The sequence below is a fragment of the Narcine bancroftii genome, chromosome 10 (genome assembly GCF_036971445.1).
Source record: "Narcine bancroftii isolate sNarBan1 chromosome 10, sNarBan1.hap1, whole genome shotgun sequence".
Taxonomy (NCBI): domain Eukaryota; kingdom Metazoa; phylum Chordata; class Chondrichthyes; order Torpediniformes; family Narcinidae; genus Narcine; species Narcine bancroftii.
The window spans coordinates 61,731,908-61,756,485 of record NC_091478.1 but is presented as its reverse complement, the minus strand read 5'-3'; the positions used below and the strand labels follow the sequence as shown (position 1 = coordinate 61,756,485).

At 47.1% G+C, this 24,578-nt stretch overlaps 1 protein-coding gene across 2 annotated transcripts in view; it reads right to left on the bottom strand.

Annotated features, from left to right (window-relative positions):
- Window positions 1-24,578, bottom strand: part of LOC138744608 (protein FAM187B-like) — a 120,844-nt gene that overhangs the window by 77,837 nt on the left and 18,429 nt on the right. The window contains exon 3 of one of the 2 annotated variants that reach the window (XM_069901007.1): window positions 4,684-5,173. The exons of the other annotated variant lie outside the window; for it this stretch is intronic. The gene's annotated coding sequence lies outside the window, so the exon portion shown is untranslated. Of the gene's footprint in view, window positions 1-4,683; window positions 5,174-24,578 lie in introns of those variants that run through there. 2 annotated transcript variants of the gene reach the window in all.

The window sequence follows — 24,578 nt, the reverse complement described above, 5'->3', positions numbered from 1 at the left end:
ATCCGTTTACAATTCAACATTCATGGAAGTCATACAGCAGCAAAACAAGGTCCTTCAGCCCATCGAGTCCACGCCAATCATCCACTGCCACCACCAATCCCGTTTTATTCTCCCAATATTCTTATCATCTCCCTCCACCATCCCATGATACAATTGGGGGCATTTATAGCGGCCAAATAACCTACCCACCTGCACATACATCTTTGGGATGTGGTAGGGAACCCAACATGGTCACAGGAAGAATGTGAAGAGAATGTAAAGACTCCACACAGACTGCACCCAAGGACAGGTTCGAACTCGGGTCGCTGACGCTGTGTGGGGTCGAACCTGGGTAACTGACTGTAGTACCACTGTGAGCACTCAAGGCCAGAGAGACTACAACATGCTTTTATTTAATAGGAATGGCGCACATGGTCTGTGGACTGAACTGGAGTTTTGGCAGGACCCAGGGTTTATATTGGGATATGCGGGGGGGGTGGGGGGGTGGGGCGCGGAGTCAGGGGGATGGGGAGCCAGTCCTTAGAACATCGCACCAGTAGTGAATTCCCAGTTCACTACACTGACACTGTGTGGGGCTTGAACCTGGGTCTCTAGGCCTATCATCAGGCTATGCCTCTACTCACAGCCCCACCGCACCATGCTCAGGCGAACCGTTTTGCAGTCGGGTGCCTGCTCACACTCAGATGAGGAAGGAGACTTTATTTGCTCACTTTTTTCTGACCAGGAGACCAAATTAACTTAAATCTTGTGCCAAATGTCCGAATGAAGAGCCAACAAGACTGTACGCTCACGACAGACCTAACCAGGAAATTTCCAATTCTGCAGCGTGACACTGTTTTTATAAAGTCCCAATCTGAAGAACCAGGCATGTTGTTCTCTCTCAGAGGAAGAGATGATCTTGTTCTGGGGCTCGAACCTGACAAAAGCTTGTTGTGAACTTCCCTTGTAACACCACTTTAATGAATGTATTATCTGTGTTCCACATTCGGGGGAACCTCACAAGCTTCTTACAATTTCAGGAGGAAACTCAGTGCAGCTCAACAAAACTGACCCCGTGTCATGAATACAAAATCAGCGAGAGTGAAGCAATGGAGCCTCCTGGGCTAGAGACTGTGGTTTAGGGCCTTTGTCAAGGTAACAAAGAGGCTGTTAGAGGCAGCGACGTAGTGGGGCGAGGTGACCCTGTCACGAGAGGTTTATTCAACCAAAGCTGCTCGGTTCCTGGTTGAAGTACGGATTGTGCCTTTGGTGACAGCGAAGAGTGAACCCATTCCGATTCTGCGCCACACAGTCTATTGCAGAATCACTGGTTCCCCTTCAAACGGACCACATTCTATTCTGGCAGGGTCACAGAGAGACATGGCACAGAAAAAGGCCCATCGAGTTGCCTCCGCCTACAACCACCCACTTACACTGATCACCATGACGGTGAGCACAGGGAACACAACACTGCATTCTTCAACTCCCCAAGCACCACCCAGCTACACTCCTCTGACCTTCTCATTGACTCACTGCCACATGGATGATCCTGACACTCACTCCCCTCCTCCTGCGTCCAGGATCCATTCCCTGTATACTGATGCTTAACACATCTGTGCACGTGTGCTATTACCCTCCCGCGCGTCGCGTCGCTTACATCATCAGCGGCGTCTGGAACCGCTCCTGATGAAAGTAAGCACGCGAGCGCGATAGGGTCTCTCTGTGCCCACATAACAAGCCCCCTCCCACCCACTACATGGTCGGGGTCTTTCCGTTCCCACACAACTAGCCCCCTTGGGGGAAAGGGTCTCTCTGGCCCCACACAACCAGCCTCCAAGGGGAGGGGGTCTCTCCATTCCCACACAACCAGCCCTGCAGTGGGGAGGGGGCCTACTCCACCACTTTTTCCTTTCAAGCAGAAATTATTGTAAATTATACTAGAGAAACTCTGCAGGTCACACGGCATTCACAGGAAGTAAAGGGTATCCAACATTTCAGGCTGGGGCCATTCGTCTGATACAGCTCCCATTTGACATCTTCCTTCTTGGCCTGTCCTCGTCTCCCTGCCCCTTCCTCCCCCACACCCCACCTTTAATTCAGGCACCAGCCTGTTCTTGCTTCTAACCAATGAGGGGCTCAGGCCTGAAACATTGGTCAGCCTTTACTTTGTGTGGATGCTGTGTGACCTGTTGAGTTTTGCCAGCATGTTTGTGCATTCCACTGGAAACATAAAGAGTTAAAAAAAAAGGAGCTGGTTCAGAAATTTCATGACTTGCTGAAGCCTTTGAGCTGGGTCACAAGCTGAGGTCAGGGTCAAAGGTCACAGCCCAAGACAAAGGCCACCCAGGGGGACAAGACAAACAACTCGCAGTCAAAGGTTTGAGCGAGCTACTGATTAGATGTGAACTTACCCTAGACTGAAAGCCGACAAAGAGTGCAAGTGCAGAGTGGAGGTTGTGGAAGTCTTTAGAATGGTGGGAATGAACTGGGCCGGGCACCCCGGTGTAACAGTGGGAACTGGACACTGGATCCTGGAAAAGCATTGCAGAGGCGTAGTCCACAAAAGAGAATCAGGAAGCTCCTGGGCCGACCCTCCGAAGGCTCTGATGCTGCATCAGAGCAGGACCTGGTTCGGACAGAGCCACAAGGCCGGGCGACTCAGCACGCAAGTGGACTAGATGCCGGTGGGACTGCTTTAAGAGGATGGTGCACAGCTCCATCAAGTGGAAATGGTGCAGAAAACTTTAAGGAGAAGTGGGACTTTCCATCCTGGAGCGTTGGATGGGGGTGGCAGCGGGAGTTGGGGGGAGGGGGTTGGGGAAACATTATAGAGGTTTATCAGATTATGAGCAGCATCCTGACAAATGAGAGGGTATGCATTAGGGGCCTGCATTGTGATCTTTGTCATTGTGAATTGTAAGGTCCCAGGGAAGTATTGAGGAACAGAGGGATCTCTATCCAAGTCCACAGATCCTTGGTGGCAGAGAAGGTAGATAACGTGGTTCAGAACACTATCGTCTACTGGCCATTTGTAGTTGGGGCAAAAGAATGCAACTGCAAGAAGGTTATGCTCTGGCATTAGCTGGCAGACTAGTCACCACACGGTAGGAAGGATGTGATGGCGTTGGAGAAGGGGCAGAGAAGACTCACCAGGATACTGCTTGGGACGGAGGGTTTCAATTCAAAGGAGAGAAGCAGTGACTGAGTCTGTTCTCTTTGGAGGGAGGGGGTTAAAAGAGGTTGTGGCGGCCCTCAATTGCGGAGATCGGGCCGGCACATCATGCAGTAGCAGACGCGGACAAAGATCACTAAAGCAACTCCCAGGACAATGAACCGGCGGGGATAGAAGCTGGGGCAGCATCAGATCAACAGCCCTAAAATGGCTTTGGTCAAGATGTCCAGCTAACTCAGCAGAAACAGGCTGGGGGAGAAAGGGCCTTCATATGCATGGATGTTCCCGCCCTCTATTGTTATTCATATGGTTGCCTCAGTCAATCAGCAAAAACGGCGGGAACTTGAACAGTATAAAAGCAGCCTTTCCAGACCTAATAAATGAGTGAACTTAACCTGACACACTTTGTGTGTGTGTGTGTGTTTCTTTGTAGCGGTCGTCTACAAGGTCATGATTGAATGTATAAGATTATGAGGGATGTAGATAGTGTGCATGGAACCTCTTACCCCACATCAGAAGTAGATAAAATTCGAGGATATAGACTTAAGAAGTGAGAAGAGGTTGAGAAGGGATCTGAGGAGATTCTTTTCCCCCCAGGGAGTGCTGAGTACCTGGAACGCACTGCCTGAGAGAATTGGGGGTGGGGTGGGGGAGCAGAGACAGCGACAGTAAGAAGGGTGAGCGCTTGAATCACTCGGACAGGGGACAAGGTTAATACAAAAGGGTGCCCACTGGTCAGCATGCAACTGTTGGGCTGAACGGCCTGTTTCCCTGCTGTTCAGCTGCATGACTTTAAGTATGTAGACACTGTGATTAGTTAATTAGAATCAGAATCAGTATCTTTTCCCCAATGGTAGCCCCCAGAAACAACAAGTTTTGTCACGAACATGTCACATAATTTATTGTTTTGTGGCAGCATCACAGGGCAAACATTTCTCTAAACCACCTTACAAAATAAAGATAGTGCAAGAGGAAGAAAAAGGCTAAGTGAGTCAGTGTCTGTGGTTCATTGTTCATCAGGAATCTGACGGCAGTGGGGAAGAAATTGTCATTGTGCCGCTGAGTACTCGTCTTCAGGCTTCTGTATCTTTTCCCCAATGGTAGCAGAGTGAAGAGGGCATGGCCTGGGTGGCGGGGGGGAACTTTGAGGACAGAGGCTGCTTTTTAAAGACAGCGCCTCATGTAGATGTCCTCGATGGAGTGAAATCTGGTGCCCATGATGCTGTAGGCTGAGGACCTCGTTAAGAGGCCAAAGCATCAAACGGGACATGAGACTGTGACTGATCGGATTGAAACCTTCATGGTGAATATCGTGTCAAGGCCGAAGATGAACATTGCAAGCGGTATATGAGCAGCATCCTGACAAATGGGAGGGTATGCATTAGGGGCCTGCACATACATTGTGAATTGTAAGAGAGGCATGGGAAACACTTGCAGGGGTAGTTATCAAAAAGCACAATGAAAAGGATAGGTAGGAAGTGGAAATGGTGAAATACACACTGGTGCACCAGCAAGGACTCCAAAGACTGAAGTTGAGCCAAACTGATAGGCTTTTATTCGCAAGAGAATGAAGGTACATCCCTGCTGACCTGAACTGAGGAGGGGGTTGTGGGACAGTATTCAGGAGCATGTGGGAGGGACCACAGGTACAGCCGGCCCATGGGTGCGCCCAGACAGTTAATTATATATACAATGATTTACCACTGCACATGAACGATGATGGGATATTCACCGAGGTCAGACAGCATCTGCGAAGAGCTGGCAATTCAGGTTGATGGCCTGACATGAGAGCTGAAAAACATCTGATGAGACGTCATTGACCTGTAACATTCACCCTGCTCATCGAACTGCCCGTGCTGCTGATCAGTTCCATCCCTACTTGCTTCTATTTTAATGGGTCATTAGCGCTCACTTCCCTTCACGGTCTTTGCATTTTAAAGTCACAATCAAGATTACTCAGGTGGGCATTTAATATTTCTTTTTCTCCCCCAGCTTTCTGTCGGATAATTTTGAGTAGCACCCCTGCAAAATAAAAGTCCCAATGAGTCAACGATGCATTGAGGAAGAGTTTGAACAGACTGCACTGTCTCTAATTGATGAATATTGACCTAGTTCTGAGCTCATGCCACATTCGGCTCTGGGCATAAAACACAAAGGTCTGTAGGCACCTGAGGGAGGGGGCTTGGGCCTTTATGGGGATATCTGGGAGGGAGGAGTCACAGGTTCAGGAGGTGGGGCAGCCCATACAGACATCTATGTACATAGTGATAGTACCACAAGGTCAAACAGTGTTCTTTCTGTAGCCAAGGCAAAGATACAGAACTGGCGTTTCGGGCTTGAGTCCTTCAAGGTATGAGAGAATGTCGGCAAGTGTCTGAACAAAAGGGTAGGAGGGGGGAAGGGGGTGGAGTGGAAAAGGAAGGAGGTGGAGAAAGGAAGGAGGAGACAGCAGCAATGAGGGGGAGGGGCATAGTGGAGCTGTGTGGGTGAACTGGAATGACAGGAAATTGGGGAGGAGGAAGGTGAGCAGGTTTTCCACCGACATAGACTATCAACCCTCCAACTCCCACAACTACCTGGACTACATTTCCTCACACCCTGTCCCCTGCAAGGATTCCACCCCCTTCTCTCAATTTCTCCGTCTCCGCCACATCTGTTCCCAAGGTGAGGTTTTCCAGTCCAGATCTTCCAAAATGTCCACCTTCTTCCACAAACATGACTTCCCCTCCAGCACCATCAACGCAGCCTTCACTTGCATCTCCTCCGTTTCCCACTCATCTGCCCCAGCCCCCTCTGCCCCCAGAAACAACAAACCGGAATTTCTGGCACATTACAGGATCCCACCACCAGACACTCCTCTCCCTCTGCGATTCCCTTGCACTCATCCCACCCAGGCACCTTCCCCTGTGCCTGCAGCAGGCACAACACTTGCGCCCACACCTCCTCCCTCACCACAGTCCGGGGCCCCAAACAGGCCATTCATGTGAAGCAACACTTCACTTGTACATCCAGAGGACTTATTTACTGCATCTGATGCACCCTTTGTGGCCTTCTCTATATCGGAGAAACCAGTCGCAGACCGGGAGATCACTTCACTCAGCACCTACGCTCCGAACGGAACAACAAAGACCCCCCAGTGGCCAACCATTCAATTCTGGGTCACACTTCCATGCTCACATGTCTGTCTATGACCTTATGTACTGTTCCACCCAGACCACCCACAGATTGGAGGAACAACACCTTATTTTCCATCTGGGCCCCCTCTAGCCACATGGCATGAACATTGTCTTTATTGCTTTCCACAAAACCTGCTCGCCTTTTCTTCCCCCTCCCCTTCTCCTGTCCTTTCTCCCACACAGCCCTACAACCCGCCTCCCCCTCATCACTGCTGTCCCCTCCCCCTTTCTCCACCTATCATCTCCTGCCTTGCCACCACTCCCCCCTTCTCCCCTCCTACCCTTTTGTTCAAGGACGCTTGCCGGCATACTTTGATGAAGGGCTCAAGCCTGAAACGCTGGTTCAGTATCTCTGCCTTTGCTACATAAAGGACACGGTTTGATCTGCTGAACTTCTCCAGCATCTTGCGTTTTTACTCGGCTCTGGGCAATGCCTAAAAATATTCAGTGGACAAACTTGATCTTGTTACGAAGGAGTATTTGTTACTCAAATACTGCAGGTATCTTCCGCAGAGCCCACCTCACTGACAAAAGGCAAAGGAGGAAAAACCCAACACCCAACCCCAACCAACCAATTTTCCCTTGCAACCGCTGCAACTGTGTCTGCCTGTCCCGCATCGGACTTGTCAGCCACAAACGAGCCTGCAGCTGACGTGGACTTTTTACCCCCTCCATAAATCTTCGTCCGCGAAGCCAAGCCAAAGAAAGAAGAAGACTGCAGGTATACTGTAGCTCTTGAGCTGCTGGAGAGACTCAGCCGGTCAGGCAGCTTCCGAGGAGAGAAAAAGCCAGTCAATATTTCAGGTCGGAACCCCTCATTGAGACAGAATACTTGGGTTTACACATTTCAAGAAATGTAGAGAGTGCAGTGCGGTAACAGGCCCTTCCAGCCCACAAGTCCGTCCTGCTCAAATACCCCAATTTATCTACAACACCCTTGTAGGGTGTTGTAATAGTGTCGCGCTCATCCCTACGCTAACCATGCCGCCTGCCATTTCATATATTGCAGAAAAGAAGAGGTGATTATTTTCTTTGCCATGCTTTTTTTTCCAGTGAGGTGCTGGGGGAAGATAGCTAAGGACTGTGGGATTGCGGAGGACTGTGGCTCACCACCAGGTGAGTGAGGATGGCTTGAGGGCGTTCAATGCCCGCAGCGTTGAGTGCTCTGACACTGCCACCTGTAGGTACCTTGAGTGCAAGGATTTGAGTTTTATTGCAAAGAGACGTAGTTGCAGTTATCAATAAATGTGGTGACATTGCCGAAGTACAAAGGTCCAACAGCACAGAAGGAAGACAACTGATCCGCCATGTGGATTCTTTGATGATAAATTCATGTGAATTCTCCAGATGCTCACAGCCTGAGATTTATTACAAGCAGTGCCACAAGGGATCAATACCGATACTTCATTTTGTGGAGGAAAAGGCTTCTATTTTAATTAGTTGGCGAGTCTGACAAGGAAAGATAGTTTGCAAATGTGCTATTTTACCTTGAAATCAATCGTAATTAACTGAAGCATGAAAATCTTTTCGCAGCAAGCGTAATTGCTTTAAAATATTCACCAATTTGCAGCAAAGTGTGAATATTCGAGCTGGGAGCTGAGGAAAGGCTGAAGGCAGCCATCAACGGCAGGTTCAGACCTTCCGGCCTGCCAGACAGCAGGAGAGTCCTTGGCTACTTCAGCAGCTGGTGTTGGGAGCAGGGATGTTGGCCCTTGCTCTTAGCTGTGCTGCCCAGTGTATCCAGAGCAGACATTGCTCAACGCGAGCCCCAGACCACAAGCTACTGCAGGGACACATGGCTTTGGGTGTTCTCTCTGGACAGTCCTGGCATTGGCCTGCCATGACTCAGTGGGGACAAGTACCACGTGTCATGAAAGTGGCGACACCGGTAGTCAGGGTGATGACGAAGACGTCATCATTTGGAAATTGAGTACTGGAACAGTCAAGTACAACCTGTCGAAGCAGCGTTCTCTAGTACTTGTTGCAAAACACGTAGACACACAACCAGACATAACACACATACAGACAAACAATACATATGCAGGACAAGTATTTCATCTACACCAGTATTTTCAAACATTTTCTTTCCATGCACATACAAGTTTAAGTAATCCCTATGCCATCGGTGTTCTGTGATTAGAAAGGGATTGCTTAAGGTGGAATGTGAGTGAGAAGGGAAGGTTGAGAATCACTCCTTTACACCCAATAGTTACTGAAATATTTTGCTTGAGAAAAATTGTCATTGACCCATTTCCTTTGGAGTTATGAAACCGTGCACATAATAAGTCAATGAGGGACAGTTAAAACAGCGGTTTTCAAACTTTTTCTTTCCTCTCACAAATCACCTTAAGCAATCCCTTACTAAATACAGAGCACTTATGGCATAGAGAATATTTCAAGAGGGATGTGAGTGGAAAGAAAATGGTTGAGAACCACTGATCTATACAAATAAATAAATTTTGTTTTGTGAATATGGATGGTCAGTGTGAGCAGTTCCTTTTAGTCGTTCAGTGTTCTCACTGCCCATGGGAAGAAGCTGTTCCTCAGCCTGGTGGTGCTGGCTGATACTCCTGTATCTCTTCCCCGACAGGAGTGGCTGAAAGATGCTGTGTACGGGGTGGAAGGGTACCTCAATGATTTTGCGTGCCCTCTTCAGATACCAGGAAGGTCACTATGCAACTGTACCGCACTGTACTGATGGTGTGACCACACTAGGAGTACTTGCACAATTCAGGTCATGCAGCAACAGGAAGATTTTGGCACATGGATGTAATAAAAATGGAGAATTCTGAGCTATGAGGTTAGATTGATGCAGAGTATGTTTATATAGGCCAGCACAACATCATGGGCCAAACACAACATCATATGCCGTTCTATGTCATATCGGATGGAAACAGTGCAGAATAGATCTCACAGAACTAGGAGGCTTGAATTATAAAGAGAGGCTGGATACACCAGAATTTTTCACCTTGGAATGTTGGAGGCTGAAGGGCAACCTATTAGAGGGCTTGTAAAATCAGTGAGGGGCGTAGATAATTTCAGCAAGTTTTTCCTCAGAGGTGGTGAATCTGAAATGAGAGGTTATAGATTTAAGGTTGAAGGGGAGCTGAGGGGAACCTTGCCAACAGAAAGGGTGTTGGGGACATGGAACTAGAGGCGGGTACAATTGAAACATTCATTCAAACAGATACAAATGGGACTAGACTGGACAGCATGGACAAGGTGGGCCACAAGGCCTATCTCTGTGCTGCGGAATGCTGACTTTAGACCAGAGGTTTTCAGACTTTTTCTTTCCACCTATGTCCCACCTTAAGCAATCCCTTATTAATCACAGAGCACTGATGGGGTAGGGAATACTTAAAGTGGGATGTGAGTGGAAAGAAAAAGATTGAGAACCACTGATGTAGAACATCATCACCCAGACCACTGCGTTCAACTCCTGCTCCAGACACAAAGGTGGCATGTCCCGGCTGTCGCTCCAATGTATCGGCTGGCAGAGTGTGACACGTTCTGCAGTGCGGCTTCCATCGTGGACCCACTTATACCAATCCCTTTTCATTCTCCCAGATTCCTGTCAGCTTCCACCCCCACCCCACCCACACCCCCCCCCCCCCACCACCTCCAGATCCTACCACTCACTCACACACTAGAGGTCCCTAGTAAAGTAAAACACAAAAATTCTTCAGACACCATGGTTGAAGCAGAAACGCAAAACGCAGGAGAAACTCACCTGGTCAAACGGGGTCCTTTATATGGCAAAGGTAAAGATACATAACCGACGTTTCAGGTTTGAGGACTTCATCATAGATGTCAGTAGGTGTCTGAACAAAAGAATAGGTGGGAGGGTTGCTGATCCCTATTGCCTGACTTTGGGAAGTGGGGTGAAACAGGTGCAGACAGAGCTGAGGGGGACTGGTGAAAAAAGCCACCGGTTCACAGAGATAATGTGTAAACTCCACACAGGCAGCACCGGAGATTGGGATCGAACTTGCTGTTGGGGGTATGGGGAACAGCCCCCAGTGCGGTGTCGCTTGCCTGACCCATGCTGCTAAACCAGAACCCTCTGGTGTTTATCCCTCATCAGAATGGATCCAGGAGAGCCTTACCACATCCTCTCCATGAAGAAGCGTGATGTGTTTACAGCAGTAGTACCGTCAACTGCCACATGGGGCTGCTCGAAGCTCAATGGTCGATTGGCAGCTACCCTCAATCACCCGTCCTTTCCCACTGAAGTTTACTTCATGCTCAAACTAAACAAAGAACTGACCTTTAAGCTCAGAAATTGATCAGCAACTACAAATGGCAAAAGAGATTATATTTCAGTGTCTGGGCTGTCAATTGAAATGGGATCAGAGACTCATACAGCACAGAAGAGGCCCTTCAGCCCAGCTGGTCAATACTGACTTACTTGGCATTCTGGGCGAGTCTCATTTGCCTGAGATTGGTCCTTCTAAGCTGTTCCGATGCATATATCTGTTCAAACACCTTTGAATGACAAAATTATACCTGCAAAAGTGCTGAAGAAACTCAGCAGATCACGTAGCATCTAAAGAGCTGTCGATGTTTCGGGTAGCGGGGTTGGCTGTGTTGAGGACATTAGGAGGGTGCAGAGTGATTTGGACAAGTTAGGCGAGTGGGCCAAGATGTGGCAGATGCAATATAATCTGGATAAATGCAACCTTTCCCACTCTGGAGGTAAGAAGAGGAAAGAGGATTATTATCTAAATCTGTTAAGGAAAAGGGGTGTTGCTATGCCTCAGTCGTTGAAAGTGGGTGTGTAGATGCAGCAGGTGGGGAGGAAGACAAATGCTATGTTGGGATTCATAACAAGAGGATTTGAGTACAGGAGTACAGAGATCCTTGGTACCACATCTGAAGTACTGCGTACAGTTTTGGTCTCTTTATCTGAGGAAGGACATCTTTGCCATGGAGGGGGTGCAGAGAAGATTCACTGGACTGATACCAGGGATGGAAGGACTTGCATATGATTGATTGGATAGACTCAGCTTGTATTCTCTGGAATTTAGAAGATTGAGGGGGGATCTTATAAAAAAGATAAAATTCTTGAGGGTTTAGACAGACTAGACACTGGAAGGTTGTTTCCAATGCTGGGAAAAACCAGAACCAGGGGTCACAGTTTAAGAATAAGGGGGAAGTTTTTTAGGACTGAGATGAGGAAACATTTCTTCTCTCAGAGGGTGGTGTATCTGTGGAATTCTTTGCCACAGGAGATAGTTGAGGCCGGTTCCTTGTCAATATTTAAGAGTAGGTTAGATTGGCCCTTGTGGCTCAGGGGATCGGGGGGTATGGGGAGCAGGAACAGGGTACTGATCAGCCATGATCATATTGAATGGCGGTGTAAGCTTGAAGGGCCAAATGGTCTACTCCTGCACCTATTTTTCTGTTTCATTGGTGCCGAAAATCAGGCAGATGCCTGTAAAGGAGGTGTGGGGAAGGAGGAGGTGGTTGTGGGGGTTGGGGGGGGAGGTGAAGGGAGGTAAACACAGGCCAGTGTGGGTACAGGTGGGAGGATAGAGGCTGAGAAGTGACAGGAGGACGGAGCAAAGGGCTGAGAAGGGTAGGTCTCCAATAGGAGAAGGAAGGGAACGGGGTGGGGAACTGGAAGAAAGGAAATGGGGGAGGCGGGGGGGAAGGTGAGACTCTGGAGAGGGGATTAACGGAAAGTGGAGAAGCCATGTTGGGGACTATTTAGGTGGAATGCATGGTGTTGTCCTTCCGATCTATAGGTGGTCTATCTTGGCATGTGGCTCATTGTTTCTTTTCCACCAGATGCTGCCGACCTGCAGAGAGTATTGAGATAACTGACACTACGTAAAAGTTTTGTAAATACCTTACTCAATATTATTGAAACTATGAGTGTAAAGTCTGGAACAGCGTTTGGTCTTGTATTGTATCTAATTTATTGTGAATAAAGTTTTTTTTTGGAAAATAAACTGCATTCTGTTTTTAATCCAGTGGGGCCTTGCTCTGAAGTCTCCTTCGTGGCTAATTTATTCTTTAGGAGACATTACCTTTTGAAGATGCTTTCACTGTTCTGGTGAAATCTATCCACTCCAGAGTTTTGGCATAAAAATTGCTTGTGGCAGTTCCTGTGAAATGGTGGAGCTGGCTGAAACCAGTGTCTGTTGCGGACCGAGGAGAATGAGGAATGGAGACACAGCACTGCTCTGCAGGGTCTTACTGCCTGGGCATGATGCCAACAGTTCCACACAGTCTTTAATCAGCCCGTTGGAGGAGCTGATGTGCTATTTTTAAATCCTGCAACCTTGGGGGGGCAGCAGCCACAATCGGTTGCAGACGATGCGGGAGCAGCGAACTGGTGCAGGACACCAGAAAGGGGGATAACTCCCCCTCCCACCCCCCCGTTGAGAAGGAGAAGCCTGGGAGGGGATGCAGCAGGGAAGGTGAGGGGCTCTGCGGCTGAAGGACCCACGCAGGCTGCAGGCTGTTGGCAACTTGCGGTCAGAGATCCCACACTAGGCTTGTGGGCTGCTGGCTCACCGGAAGCAGGTATTCGAGAGGGTTCTGAGGGCAGGAAGGGCTGAAGGTTTCCAGATTGTATTGGAAACTTGGATCTGGAGCTTGATCTGAAGCCTTCGCGGTGGCAGAGGCCGCAGGAGTGCTGAGGGTGAATCCACGAACAGTCAGTGTCTCTGAAGGGACTCTCTTTTGCTTCCCTTATAGTTAAGGGCACTGGGCAATGCTCATGGCGACTCTTTCTTTGCCTTACTGCAGATAAAAGTTAAAGTATATCATGGTGGCATGGTTAGAGTTGCAGTTAGGACACTATGACAGTCCCAGCGACCTCGAATCCCGCGCTGTCTGTAAGGAATTTGACCTTCTCCCCGTGTCTGCGAGGGCTTCCTCTGGGAGGCTCCAGTTACCTCCCACCATTCAATGTACAGGGGGCTGTAGGTTAATTGGGGAATTTGGGCAGCACCACCTCGTGAGTCGGAAGGGCCTGTTACCGTCTAAATTTAAAATTTATGTATTCTGTCAATAAAAGCAACTTCTGAACCTTTGAAAGGGCAGGGTGTCAGTCTTTAGTCTGAGTGCCTTCCTTTGCCTCCATCACAAGCTCAGGCTCCTCATTGGGCTTTGTGGCAACGTTAATGAGCTCCAGTGTTTCCAATCACTGATCTCAAAGCAGCTGCAAGTATTCACAAAACATAGATCAGTGCAGGATCCAGCCCTTCAGCCCTTGGTGCCCCTGCTGACCACGATACCAACCTCAACTGCCTGTGTCTGGTCTATAGCCCTTTATTTCCTGCCTGTTCATACATCGTCCTACTGTCTCTGAAAGACTATTACTGCGCTTTTACCACCTCTCCAGGCACCCATCACACTCTGTGAAGAAAACCTGACTCATAAATCTTTACATTTTCCTTCTCTCTCCTTGAACATATGCCCTCTAGTCACAGATTCTGTCTGTCTGCTCGATCAATGCCATTTATAATTTAATAAACTTCAGCTTCTGACGCTCCAAGGAAAACAATCCAAGTCCGACCAAAGCACTACTGAGAGCGAATACTCTCCGATCCAGGTTAAATCTTGGGAGAACGTTTTCTGCAGAATCTCCACATCCTTCCTAATGTGTGGTGACCACAACTGCACACAACACTCTGTATGCAGCCTCAACAAAGTTTTGCACAGGTGCAAGGGGACTTCTGCCTTTTGTATGAATCCCCGATCAATAATGGCAGGGAGCCCATTTAATGACCTGATCCTCTTGTGTTAACATTTTCAGGAAGATATGGACTTGCTCCCCAAGATCTCTCTCTGTACATCAATATTCCAGAGGGTCCTGCCATTTAATTTTCACTTAACCATACAACATATAACCATATAACAATTACAGCTTGGTAACAGGCCATCTTGGCCCCCCTCATCCGCACCGATTTAACCCACCTACCCACTCCCTCTCCATAACCCTCCAATCCTCTCATATCCATGCACTCATCCAACCTTCTCTTAAAAAATAAAATTGACCCTGTTGCAACCACCTCTTCCGGAAGGTCATTCCACTCAGCCACCACTCTCAGAGTGAAGGAGGAGCTCCATCTCAGGTTACTTCTAAACTTTTAATTTAGAAATACAGCTCATGAGCCCACTTACATAATACATCCAATTAACCCATGGACCTGTCCGTTTTTGGAGTGTGAGAGTAAACCGGAGCACCTGGAGGAAACCCACGTGGACACATTGGGGGGGGTACGAGACATATATACTTGTTGCTTCATCTCCAGATTCGAACCCGGGTCGCTGGTGTCATCGTAATGTTGTGAGAACGGCTGCACTAACTGTACTGCCCAGTGAAGCTCATCAGTCAAGCTCATTGCACTTCATAATGGGCTTCATTGCAAGACAATGGGCTTCAGAAATAAAAACATTCAGCAGGCCAGGAAGCAAAAGAAAATTACACTTCAGGGCAAAGACTGTCTTGAAGGAAGAAGTCATTTTAAAATGCAGAGATTTACCACATTGTAAAAGTCGATACCATGTATAAGTCGACCTCCCCCCACTCCCCATTTTTGGACCCGGCCACCCACCAATCAGACCTCCCGATGCCTTGACCGCAGATTCCCAATCTCCTGCCTATTGGGGCTCCCGTCACCTCGACCACTGACATTCACCAAGGCCCTGGCCACCTGCCCATTGAAACTCCATACGGCCTGAACATGGACTTGCCACCTGGTCCCGGCCGCCCATCAGAACTTCCGACACTTCAAACAATGCAGGTATTTACCACAAAAGAAGTAACACTCGACCCCATAAATTTAAGGTTAAAAAATGGTCTTTTACATGAGTAGAAACAGTCAGGAGAAATAGATAGAGCAAAAGGAACATCTCTGCTCAGATGCCAGGATCGTTGAGGTGGTCCCGCATTTACAGAGCCATCTGATTAACAGATTATGTGGGCAAAACAAACATTGGGTCAGGTTAAGGCTGTGGAATGTAGATCAGGAATGTTGCAGAGACTCAGATGGGAAGGACAATGGGCAGCAGATCATGCTAATGTTAAAAGGACAGTTCTGAAACAAAGAGGAAAACAGGGGTTGCAGAGACGGTTGGAATTTATACCTGCAGCTGGGTGCAGAAGATGGCAGTAGGATGGAGATGGAGGGTCTCACACACTTTAAACAGAACAGTGGCACAGGTAGTGAGCCACTGTCTTGCAGTGTCATAGACCTGGGTACTGTCCTGTTCATTCTGTGGAGATTGCACTTTCTCTGTGACCATGAGGGTTTCCTCCAGGTGCTTCAGTTTCCTCCCACCTTCCACAGACTTGCGTGCTGGTAGGTTAAATGGCCGCTGAAAGTTGTTCCTCGTGTGTAAGTGATGTGGTAGGTTCCTGGTGGAGTTAATGGGAATGTGAAGGCCATTAAAAAAAAAATCAGGACTAATGTACATGAGCAGTTCCTGCTCATTTGTCAAAAGGGCCTGGCTTTCCTGATGTGTCTTGCTGAGACAGGTCTGGACGCAAGTCATAAGCCCCTTTCACACTAGCAAGGAGTCCCAGGAATGAATGGCCAATCAGCCTTTAAAATGTCTCAATGCTGGCGTCAAATAACGTCATCTCATACCAGGGATTGATGGCCTCGACCCTTCGTACAATCCCCAGCGTCTGTAGATGCCGGTGTTGCAATCAGGCAAGTGCAGAGCGGGCAATTGCATTGTGGGATTGAAATTTCCAAGTTTTTACGTGAGTGCAGGAACGTGAAGGAAGAAAAGATTAAAGCAAGGGCACAAACTTTACCATGGGTAAGTCGCAGCAGGAGAGAGGGAGAGGGAAAATAAAGAGCAATAAATAGCAAGAGTGGACAATTTTTAAATAGCATTGGTCGTGCTATCAAGTACAATTTATAAAGACCATAGGAAAAAGCGAAAGCAGACTTGACTTCCCACACAGCGCTCTCTCTGCCACTTTGCATTCTGGGAAGGTAGGTCTGCCATCACTTTTTCCCATGGTATTTGTAAATTGTATGTTATGGTGCTACCCACTTTCCTGCACTGTTTAAAAATTGCTAGCACTTTCCCACAGTCCCTTATAAAGATTTATATAGGTTGGCACAACGACATCGGTGGCTGAAGGGCTCATACTGTGCTGTAAATAAAGCTTAATTATGCTAGAATTAGGCATGATTAATTTTGCTCAAATATAAGATCATAATACATTGATCAGGATTTAGGGGAGGTCCACCATTGCTCGATGCATCATGACGTCACCAGTAGAAGATGGTACAGTCCTAAGCCCGGGGATGGCTCCTTGCAAGTGTGAAAGCATTCAGTGTCCCAGTTAGGAGTGGTCAAGTGTGAAAAGCCAAACCCCCAGTCCTATCCCAGGACATTGAATGGCCAATTTAGTGGGACACAAGTGTGAAAGGGACTTCAGGATCATCAATCCTGAGTTCAGGTCGGATGGTGACTTCAGTAACAGACTGAGGAAAAAATTCAGAGATTGCTGATAGTACATTGATGGGAATGGAGAGCAGTGTAAAGATAGAACCATGGATCCTTTGTTAATTATGCTGAATTGACCTAATCTGCACATGCACATTAGGTTAATTAAGAAATAATTTTGCATTTTACTCAGCCTGTAAATCTTATCTTTATAATGTGTTGAGGGCATAATTATGCTTTTTGCAATGGCCCGTTAGTAAATCTCATACTAATGAGATCCTGCTCACATCTGTTTTAATTAAGAAATGTGCCTTCCCTTTTAAATCTTTTTTTTGTTATCCCGTGCAACTATCGGAAGGTTCATGAAGTAAAACACAAAAATCTGTAGACATCGTGGTTGAAGTAAAAACACACAAGAAACTGGAAAAAACTCAGCAGGCCAGAGGTAGATGCTGGTAGCAAAGGTAGAAATACACAGCTGACGTTTCAGGCTTGAGCCTATGGAAAAATGCCAGCGGATGTCTGGACAAAATGGTAGGGGTTAAGGTGGTCGCAAAGGCAGGACGTGATGGGTGGAGAAGGGAGGGAAAGCACAGCAGCGATCAGCGGGAGGAAGGATGGCTGGGTGAAGAGGGAAGGGGGTGGAGGAGAGCTGGGAGGGGGAAAAAGGGGGGGAGGGAATGGCTGGGGGCGGGGGGGGGGGGAGAGGGCCACAGGTTAACAGAAACAGGAAAAGTCAATCTTAATGCTATCTGGCTGGAGAGTGCCCCAACAGAAAATCAGGTGCTATTCTTCCAATTTACAGGTGGTCTTAGTGGGATAGTATATTAGGCCATGGACAGACATGTGAGTGTGGGAGTGGGACACAGAACTGAAAGGGTTGGCCACTGGGAGGTCTCTGCCACTGGTGCGGACAGAGCGAAGGTGCTCAGCAAAGTGATCTCCCAGTCTGGGTCCAGTCTCTACGAGGTAGAGAAGGCCACAAAGGGAGCACCCAATGCAGTACATCAGTCCTGTGGAGACACATGTTGCTTCACTTAACAGGCCTGTTTGAGGTGAGGGAGGGGACAGCAGTAATCAAGGGGAGGAGGGATGGCTGGATGAAGAGAGAACTGGAAAGGGGTAGGGAAGGGGAGAGGAGAGCCGAAACTGGAAAAGGCTGGAGGGTGCCCACCCAGCCAGATACTTTTTTCATTTCATTTTCACAGTTCATTTTTGTTCTGGATCTCAAGGCCTGTGGTGCGAAGCAGCCAGATTGTAAACGTGATGGGTATAAATCGAAAGACTGAGTTTAGCACAGAATGGATGCAGGAAAATGGACAGATTATAAACTGAATTTGTCTCTTCATTGATAACCTAGGAACAGAGCAAACATTTAAACAAGAGAACTGAGAAGAGCAACTAACATCAGAAAATACATTCATAGTTTGTTCGACTGAGAACATCAATTGGCACAATGGTGAGATGCAAATTTCCGATGAAAGTTGCTCAGTTGCAATGGATGAGGCAGAAAGAAAAAAAATATCCAAAACCATGAAACCAATTTATCATTGCTGGGAACGGGAGTGGCAGGATGGATAGAGGGAAGGGTCAGGAAGAAGGAATGTAAATTTGTCCCTACTTCAGGGGTCGAGAAGAAGGAAAGTAAATTCGTCCCTACTTGCGAGATGAGTCACAGGAAAATTGATAGGCTTGTGTGAGAGATACAGGGAAATTAGGGAGTGTGAGTGTGATGGCCACACAAACCGGCATAAACCCAATGGTCTCCTTCTCTGTCACAAACACAGGATGAGAGAAATGAGTGGGAGGCCATTCAGCCCTTCCAACCTTGCTCCTCCAATCAATGTGATTATCACTGATCCTCCAACAACAACATATTATTTCCATATCTCCTCATATCCTTTAGAACTAGATGTCGAAATCTCATATCTTTGAACCCAACTTGCATGCAAGACTTTGCAGACTCTTGGAATGCTTCCAATTCTTAAGGCATACAACAATGAAAAATAATTCAAAATAAAATGGAATTATAACATTATGCTAAATAAAACAAGGCAGAACAGGGCTAGTGAGAATGACAATTAGGGAAAATGAGGGGAAAGAGTGAGAGAATGAGGATGAGGGAGTGAGGGGGAGAGTCAGAGAGTGAGGGGGAAGAGAGAAGGGGAGGGTGAGTGGGAAAGAGAAGAATGGGGGAGTATGGGAGGGAATGAAGGGGAGAACAGGGGGAGAGGTGGTGTGTGGGAGAATCAGGGCAAGTGAGGGGAGGGTGAGGGAGAGAGATAGAGTGAAGGGAAAAATGAGAGAGTCAGGGAGAGAGTGAAGGAGAGAATGAAGGGAAGATTGGGAGAGTGAGAGGAGAGAATGAGGGAGTGTAAGGGAAGAGGGTGTGCTTGGGAGAGAGTAGGTATGGTAGATTGAAGGGCGAAGGTGGAGAACTGAGAGAGGGAATGGAAGGGAGGAAGCAGAGATAAAGATTGGGGTGGGTAGGAATGGGGGTCAAGGGAATGGGAATTGCTGGAGGAGCAAGGAGGGGAAATCGGATAGTAGTTTTGCCTGGAGTTAGTGGGCAGAGCGTTTGTAGCAACTGAGCCCAGGCCCTCAATGCTGAGAATAGAGCTGATGCACATCTCTCCTCAGTCCACCTCCCTCCCCTGTCTGTCTCTCACCCACCCCTCTCACACCTTCTTCCTTCTCTTCCTCTCTCCTTACACTTCCCATTTCTTCCTTTTCTCCCCACCTTCTCTCCTTCAATACCTCCCCTCTCTTTCCTCCACTCCCGTCAGCTTCTGCCTTTCCTTCTCCACATCACTTCCATCCCTCTTCCTGTCCTTCCTCCCCTCAATTTTTTCTGGATCTCCTTTTCTCTCCCCCCTCTCAAACTCTTTCTCCTCACACACACCCCTCCTCTTTCTTCCCTGGACCCTCTTTCCCATCCCATCCTTTTCCCCTCTCCCTTCTTTTTACCTCCTTTTTCTTTCCTTGCTCCCCTCCCTTCTACCATTTCTCCGCTCTCATCTCCTTTCCTCACTCTCTCTCCCAACCATCCCCTCTGCCTCCACATGGGAGATGACACCTTGTGCACAGTGCAGGAGGTTGGTAACCCAGGGTCAAAGCTACGTTCTAACACCCTGTTTGAGCCAGAGAGTAGTGAGTACCCAGGACACGCTGCTGGTGAATGGTGGAAGTAGAGTCACTGACAGTGTTTGGGAAGTGTCCAGACGATCTCATGAAGGTATAGAAGGTTGTCGGTCAAGTGCTGGAAGATGGGATTAATGTGATGGGCTGAATGGTCTGTTCCCATACTGAGGAGTGAGTGTCTGAACTCAAATAGCTGTAGGTCCAATATTTACCCCGGGCCATGGGAAAGTGGCATAAGATTCATTGGGCGATCTCTGCTCCCCGTCCAAACCTGGCTGGGGACCTCCTGTTTAAGGATCACAGTATTCTACACTGATCTTCATTTTAAATGCACTAAACATTAGAGAGCTATGTGACTGCAGCTGTGGGGGGCAGGGGGGAAGAGAGGCACGTTGACAGTGTGCACTGGACGTCAAGGAGCCAGAGTATTTGCTTTGGAATATGACATTTCTGTCCTTTAATGCCTAGCTATGAAATGATTCGACTAAAGACATGTCATCCATTTAATAAAAAAAGATGTTTTCTTGAGCGAAGCTGACATTTTGATCTCACGAAAATTTGAGCTGAAGTTGGGTTTGAAATGAGATTATCATGAATTGAATTCTGAGTCCTTGTCTACGAATTGCAGTGCTCAACATTAAAGCAAGATTTCCCTGGCCCACTGAAATGAGCTGCCACTGCTCCATGCTGGCCATCGACAGTGCCCGCCTTGCTGCAATAAATAATTGGCAAGCCTTCACACTGTGAGGTGCGGGGTCAGGATATCATTCAATTAGTTTGTCCTTCTCAGCTGAGTTTGTGACAGGATTGTCCAACTTACTTAAAAGTGGCAGACATCAAATTGGAGTTACGCTCTCTAACCAGCCAGCAATGTCTCATTCCATTTAAGAAACACCTTGACATTCAATGCGGTAAAGATGCACTTGGGGAGGTTGAACTTGAAGCAGAGTACATAGTTAATGGTAGGAGTCGGAGCTGTGGGATGAACAGAGGGATCTTTGGGGTCCACGTCCAGAGAAACCTCACGGTTACCACACAGGTTTAGATGGTGGTGAAGAAGGCCAAGGGAGTTTGTAAATGCTCCCTGTGTCTGCGTGGGTTTCTCTGGGAACTTTGTTTTCTTCCCACTGTTCAAAATATACCAGGGTTGTTGGTTTAAAATAAAAACACAATGGTGGAGAAAATGAAGTTGTAGGTTAATTGGGTGCAATTGGATAGAACAGGCCAGAAGGGCCTGCTATCATGCAGTGTATCTAGATTAAATTAAAATTAAAAGGCAATAAGGGAACACAACTTGATAAAATGTACTGCAGTTCTCAAAACTGATGTCTAAAAACCTTTTGTGCATGTGTCATACAAGCAAAAAAATTGTTGAAGCATGCTATAAAAATACAATTCAAAAATATACGGTCAACTTAACAAAAAAAAACTCGTGAGGTAGAGTTGCAGCTCTGTAAAACTCAGCCTAGACGACACTCCCTGTGTTCAGTCCTGGTCGTCCCATTACAGAAAGGATGCGAATGCAGAGGAGATTTACCAAGATTGGAGAATGTCTTATGGAGAAAACTTGAATGAACTGGGGCTTTTCTCTTTGAAGTGACAAAGGATAGGATGTGACTTTATCAAGATATATAAGATTATGAGAGACATACATAAGGTGGATAGCCAGCACTTTTATCCCCAGGGCAGCAATGGCCAATACAAGATGGCATCTGTTTCAGATGAGTGCAGGAAAGCTTAGGGGAGTCATGAAATGAGGTTTTTTTTTTTTTTTTTTTTTTTACACAGGAAATGGCAGGTGCTTGTACTGTGGTGTAAGGTTCTATGTTCTGAACCCTTCTTGTCCATAGGCCTTTTGAACATTGTAATTGTACCCACTTCTGCAGCATTTTCTGGTAGCTTGTTCCAGATATGAATGGCCCTCTGAGTGAAAAAAGCTTTTGCATGATGGAAGAATTACAGAAAATGGGGAACAGGTAGGTAAGTGGAACTAAGCCCATGGCCATATCAGCTATTATTGAATGGCGGAATAGGCCCGACGAGCCAGATGGCCAACTTATGTTCTCATCACCGCTAACTCACCTCATTTTGGACCTAAATTGACATGAATAGCTCCTGCCAAGCTCAAATTCATTCTCACATGCCCCAAGACTGGAAGTGCAGGATGACAGAGAAAGTTCAGTTAGTTTTACAATCACTGGCTTCTTCCCTGCAAACACCCTAAATAGGGCAGCATGGTGGGCGTAGAAGTCAGCACAACACCAGGGATTGGGGCAGGGGTTCAAATCCTGCGTTGTCTGTAAGGAGATTGTACGTTCTCCCCGTGTCTGTGAGGGTTTCAGCTTCCTCCCACTGTTCAAACCATACCAGGGGTGGGGGGGTGGGGGAGGGGTGTAGGTTAATTGGGTGCAATTGGGTAGCACTGACTCATGGGGTGAAATGGCCTGTTACCATGTTGTATGTCGGAAATTTTAAAAATTTAGAAATAGACTTTATAAAGTGTTAAAGCTGGAAACAACAACGTGGCTGATGTGATTAAACAAGGGAGACTGAAGATGCCAGAAAAATGAAGCAAACACAAAGTGCTGGAGCAACTCAGCAGGTCAGGCAGTATCTGTGGAAGGCATTGGATAGTCAACCCTTCTGTTTTGGAGTGATTGCAGGAAACACACTGTTTTTTGCACTTGCACAGTCAGGATCTGGTCTCTTCGACAGTGGATGACCACCATGCAGAGCACCTCCTCTCAGACCGCAAGCATAAGCCCACGTTCCTGGTTGCCTGCCACTTTCGTTCCCCATTTCATGCCCAATCAAGTCCTGGCTCCCCATCTGTGCTGGGCAAATCCGACGTTTTCCACTGGTAAAGAGCTGGATTGTTACATTAAGCACTGATCTCAGTGAAGGCCATTACACTGGCACAAATAGAATGAAGGAACATGCTTCATCCAGCCTGCACACTGTGAAAAATCTTTAAAAAAGGCTTTCATTCCAACTAAGCTGCAGGATGCGGTCATATAGATAACTACCTTGTTCCTTTTGTAAATTATGCTGTCTGGTTCACATCCTGAAAAGTGGAGGATGAAGTCCACTGCCTTTCAGCTTGGCTGAAAGCACAAAGTCAGCTGCCTGTTTAATGAAACTCAACCTAAGTGGATTGGGGAAGAATATTTAACCTTCTGCTTAAGCCTTTAAACTGGGTCAGCAGACCACCTGTCCATTAGAGAAACCGCTCCAATTAAAATCCCTTGAAATAAATGGATACATATCTGAATCAGTACCCAAGAAAATAGCTGTAGTGGAAAGCCATTTGGCCCCTCAAGTCTGTCCCTCCATTCTATAAAATCATGATTGATCTGGTCCAGTCCTTTTGGCAAATTAACCTCTGTTCCTTAATTTTTCAAAAGATTATCTACCTCCTCTTTAATTGCATCCAGGAATCCAGACTTCACATGCCTCCTGGGTAGAGAACTCTAGAGATTCATCACCTTCTCCAAGAAGAAATTGCTCTGCTCCTCAGTCTGAGACTGAGTCTCATCCTTTATCTTGAATGTTCAGGACTCAGCCATTGGTGAAAACAGCTCAACAATGGACCTGTCAGGTTCCCTTAGATCTTATATATTTCAATAAAATTACCCTCCATTCTCCTAAACTCCTCAGAATGCAGATCAAAGTATTAATATATATATTTTTTCATTTTAATGATACACCATGGGGGAAGGCCCTTCCGGTCCACAAAACCTATGGAACCCATGCAAGCCACAGGGAGAACATGCAAACTCCTTGCAGTCAGCACTGGATTGGAAGATAGGTCGTTGGCACTGTAATAGTGTGCTAACCGCAACACTCACTGTGCTGGGGTACGTGAGGGGTTAGTAAGGTTGGAAGAGGTTTGCTGATGGGCTGAATATCTAAGCAGTTTCTATACAGGAGAGTCCACTATGACAAGAGAGTGGTTGATGTCTGCACTGTGGTGCCAGAGAGGTATTGGAACTAGAGTATATTAATTATGTAAATTCTTAACCACTTTAACCCCAAATATTTGATGCCCTCTTGCAGCCATTTAAATTGACTCCCTTGTTGATATTTTCTATAGTCCCCCTTTCTCAGGGGAATGATTTCGCTCTTGTCCAGATTTAACGTATCACGAGATCTTACCATATCCTCCAGTGTGGTCCTCGGCTTGGCCAACGACCACTCCCCCTCCACCCCGGATCCTCAAATATCATCATAATCAGCAAATAAATTGATTTTACACCCCTCCAGGCCCACTCTTTGTATCTGGATTCCGCTGAATGGCTTCTGCCAGTGGTTCAATAGCCAATATAAACAATGCTGGGAATAGCAGGCAGCCCTGCCTACTGGAACTGCCCAGTGGGAACATGGAGACATTTGCCCATTCGTTATAATTTTTAGCTGAAGGTTTACTCTATAGCATCTTTACCTAAAGCATCTTTACCTAATTTGTGAATGGTTGTCCCAATCCAAATCTCTCCAATATTTTAAATAAAAAGTCTCATTCCAGTCTGTCAAAGACCTTTTCCAAGTCTAAGGCTACGGCCACACCTGGGTCCACCCCTGACTATGCCAGATGCACTATATTAAGACATCTGCACATGTTATCTGCTGATTGTCTCGTTTTTACAAATCCCGCTTGGTCTGGGTTTGTTAGGTTCAGTAAATATTGAGCC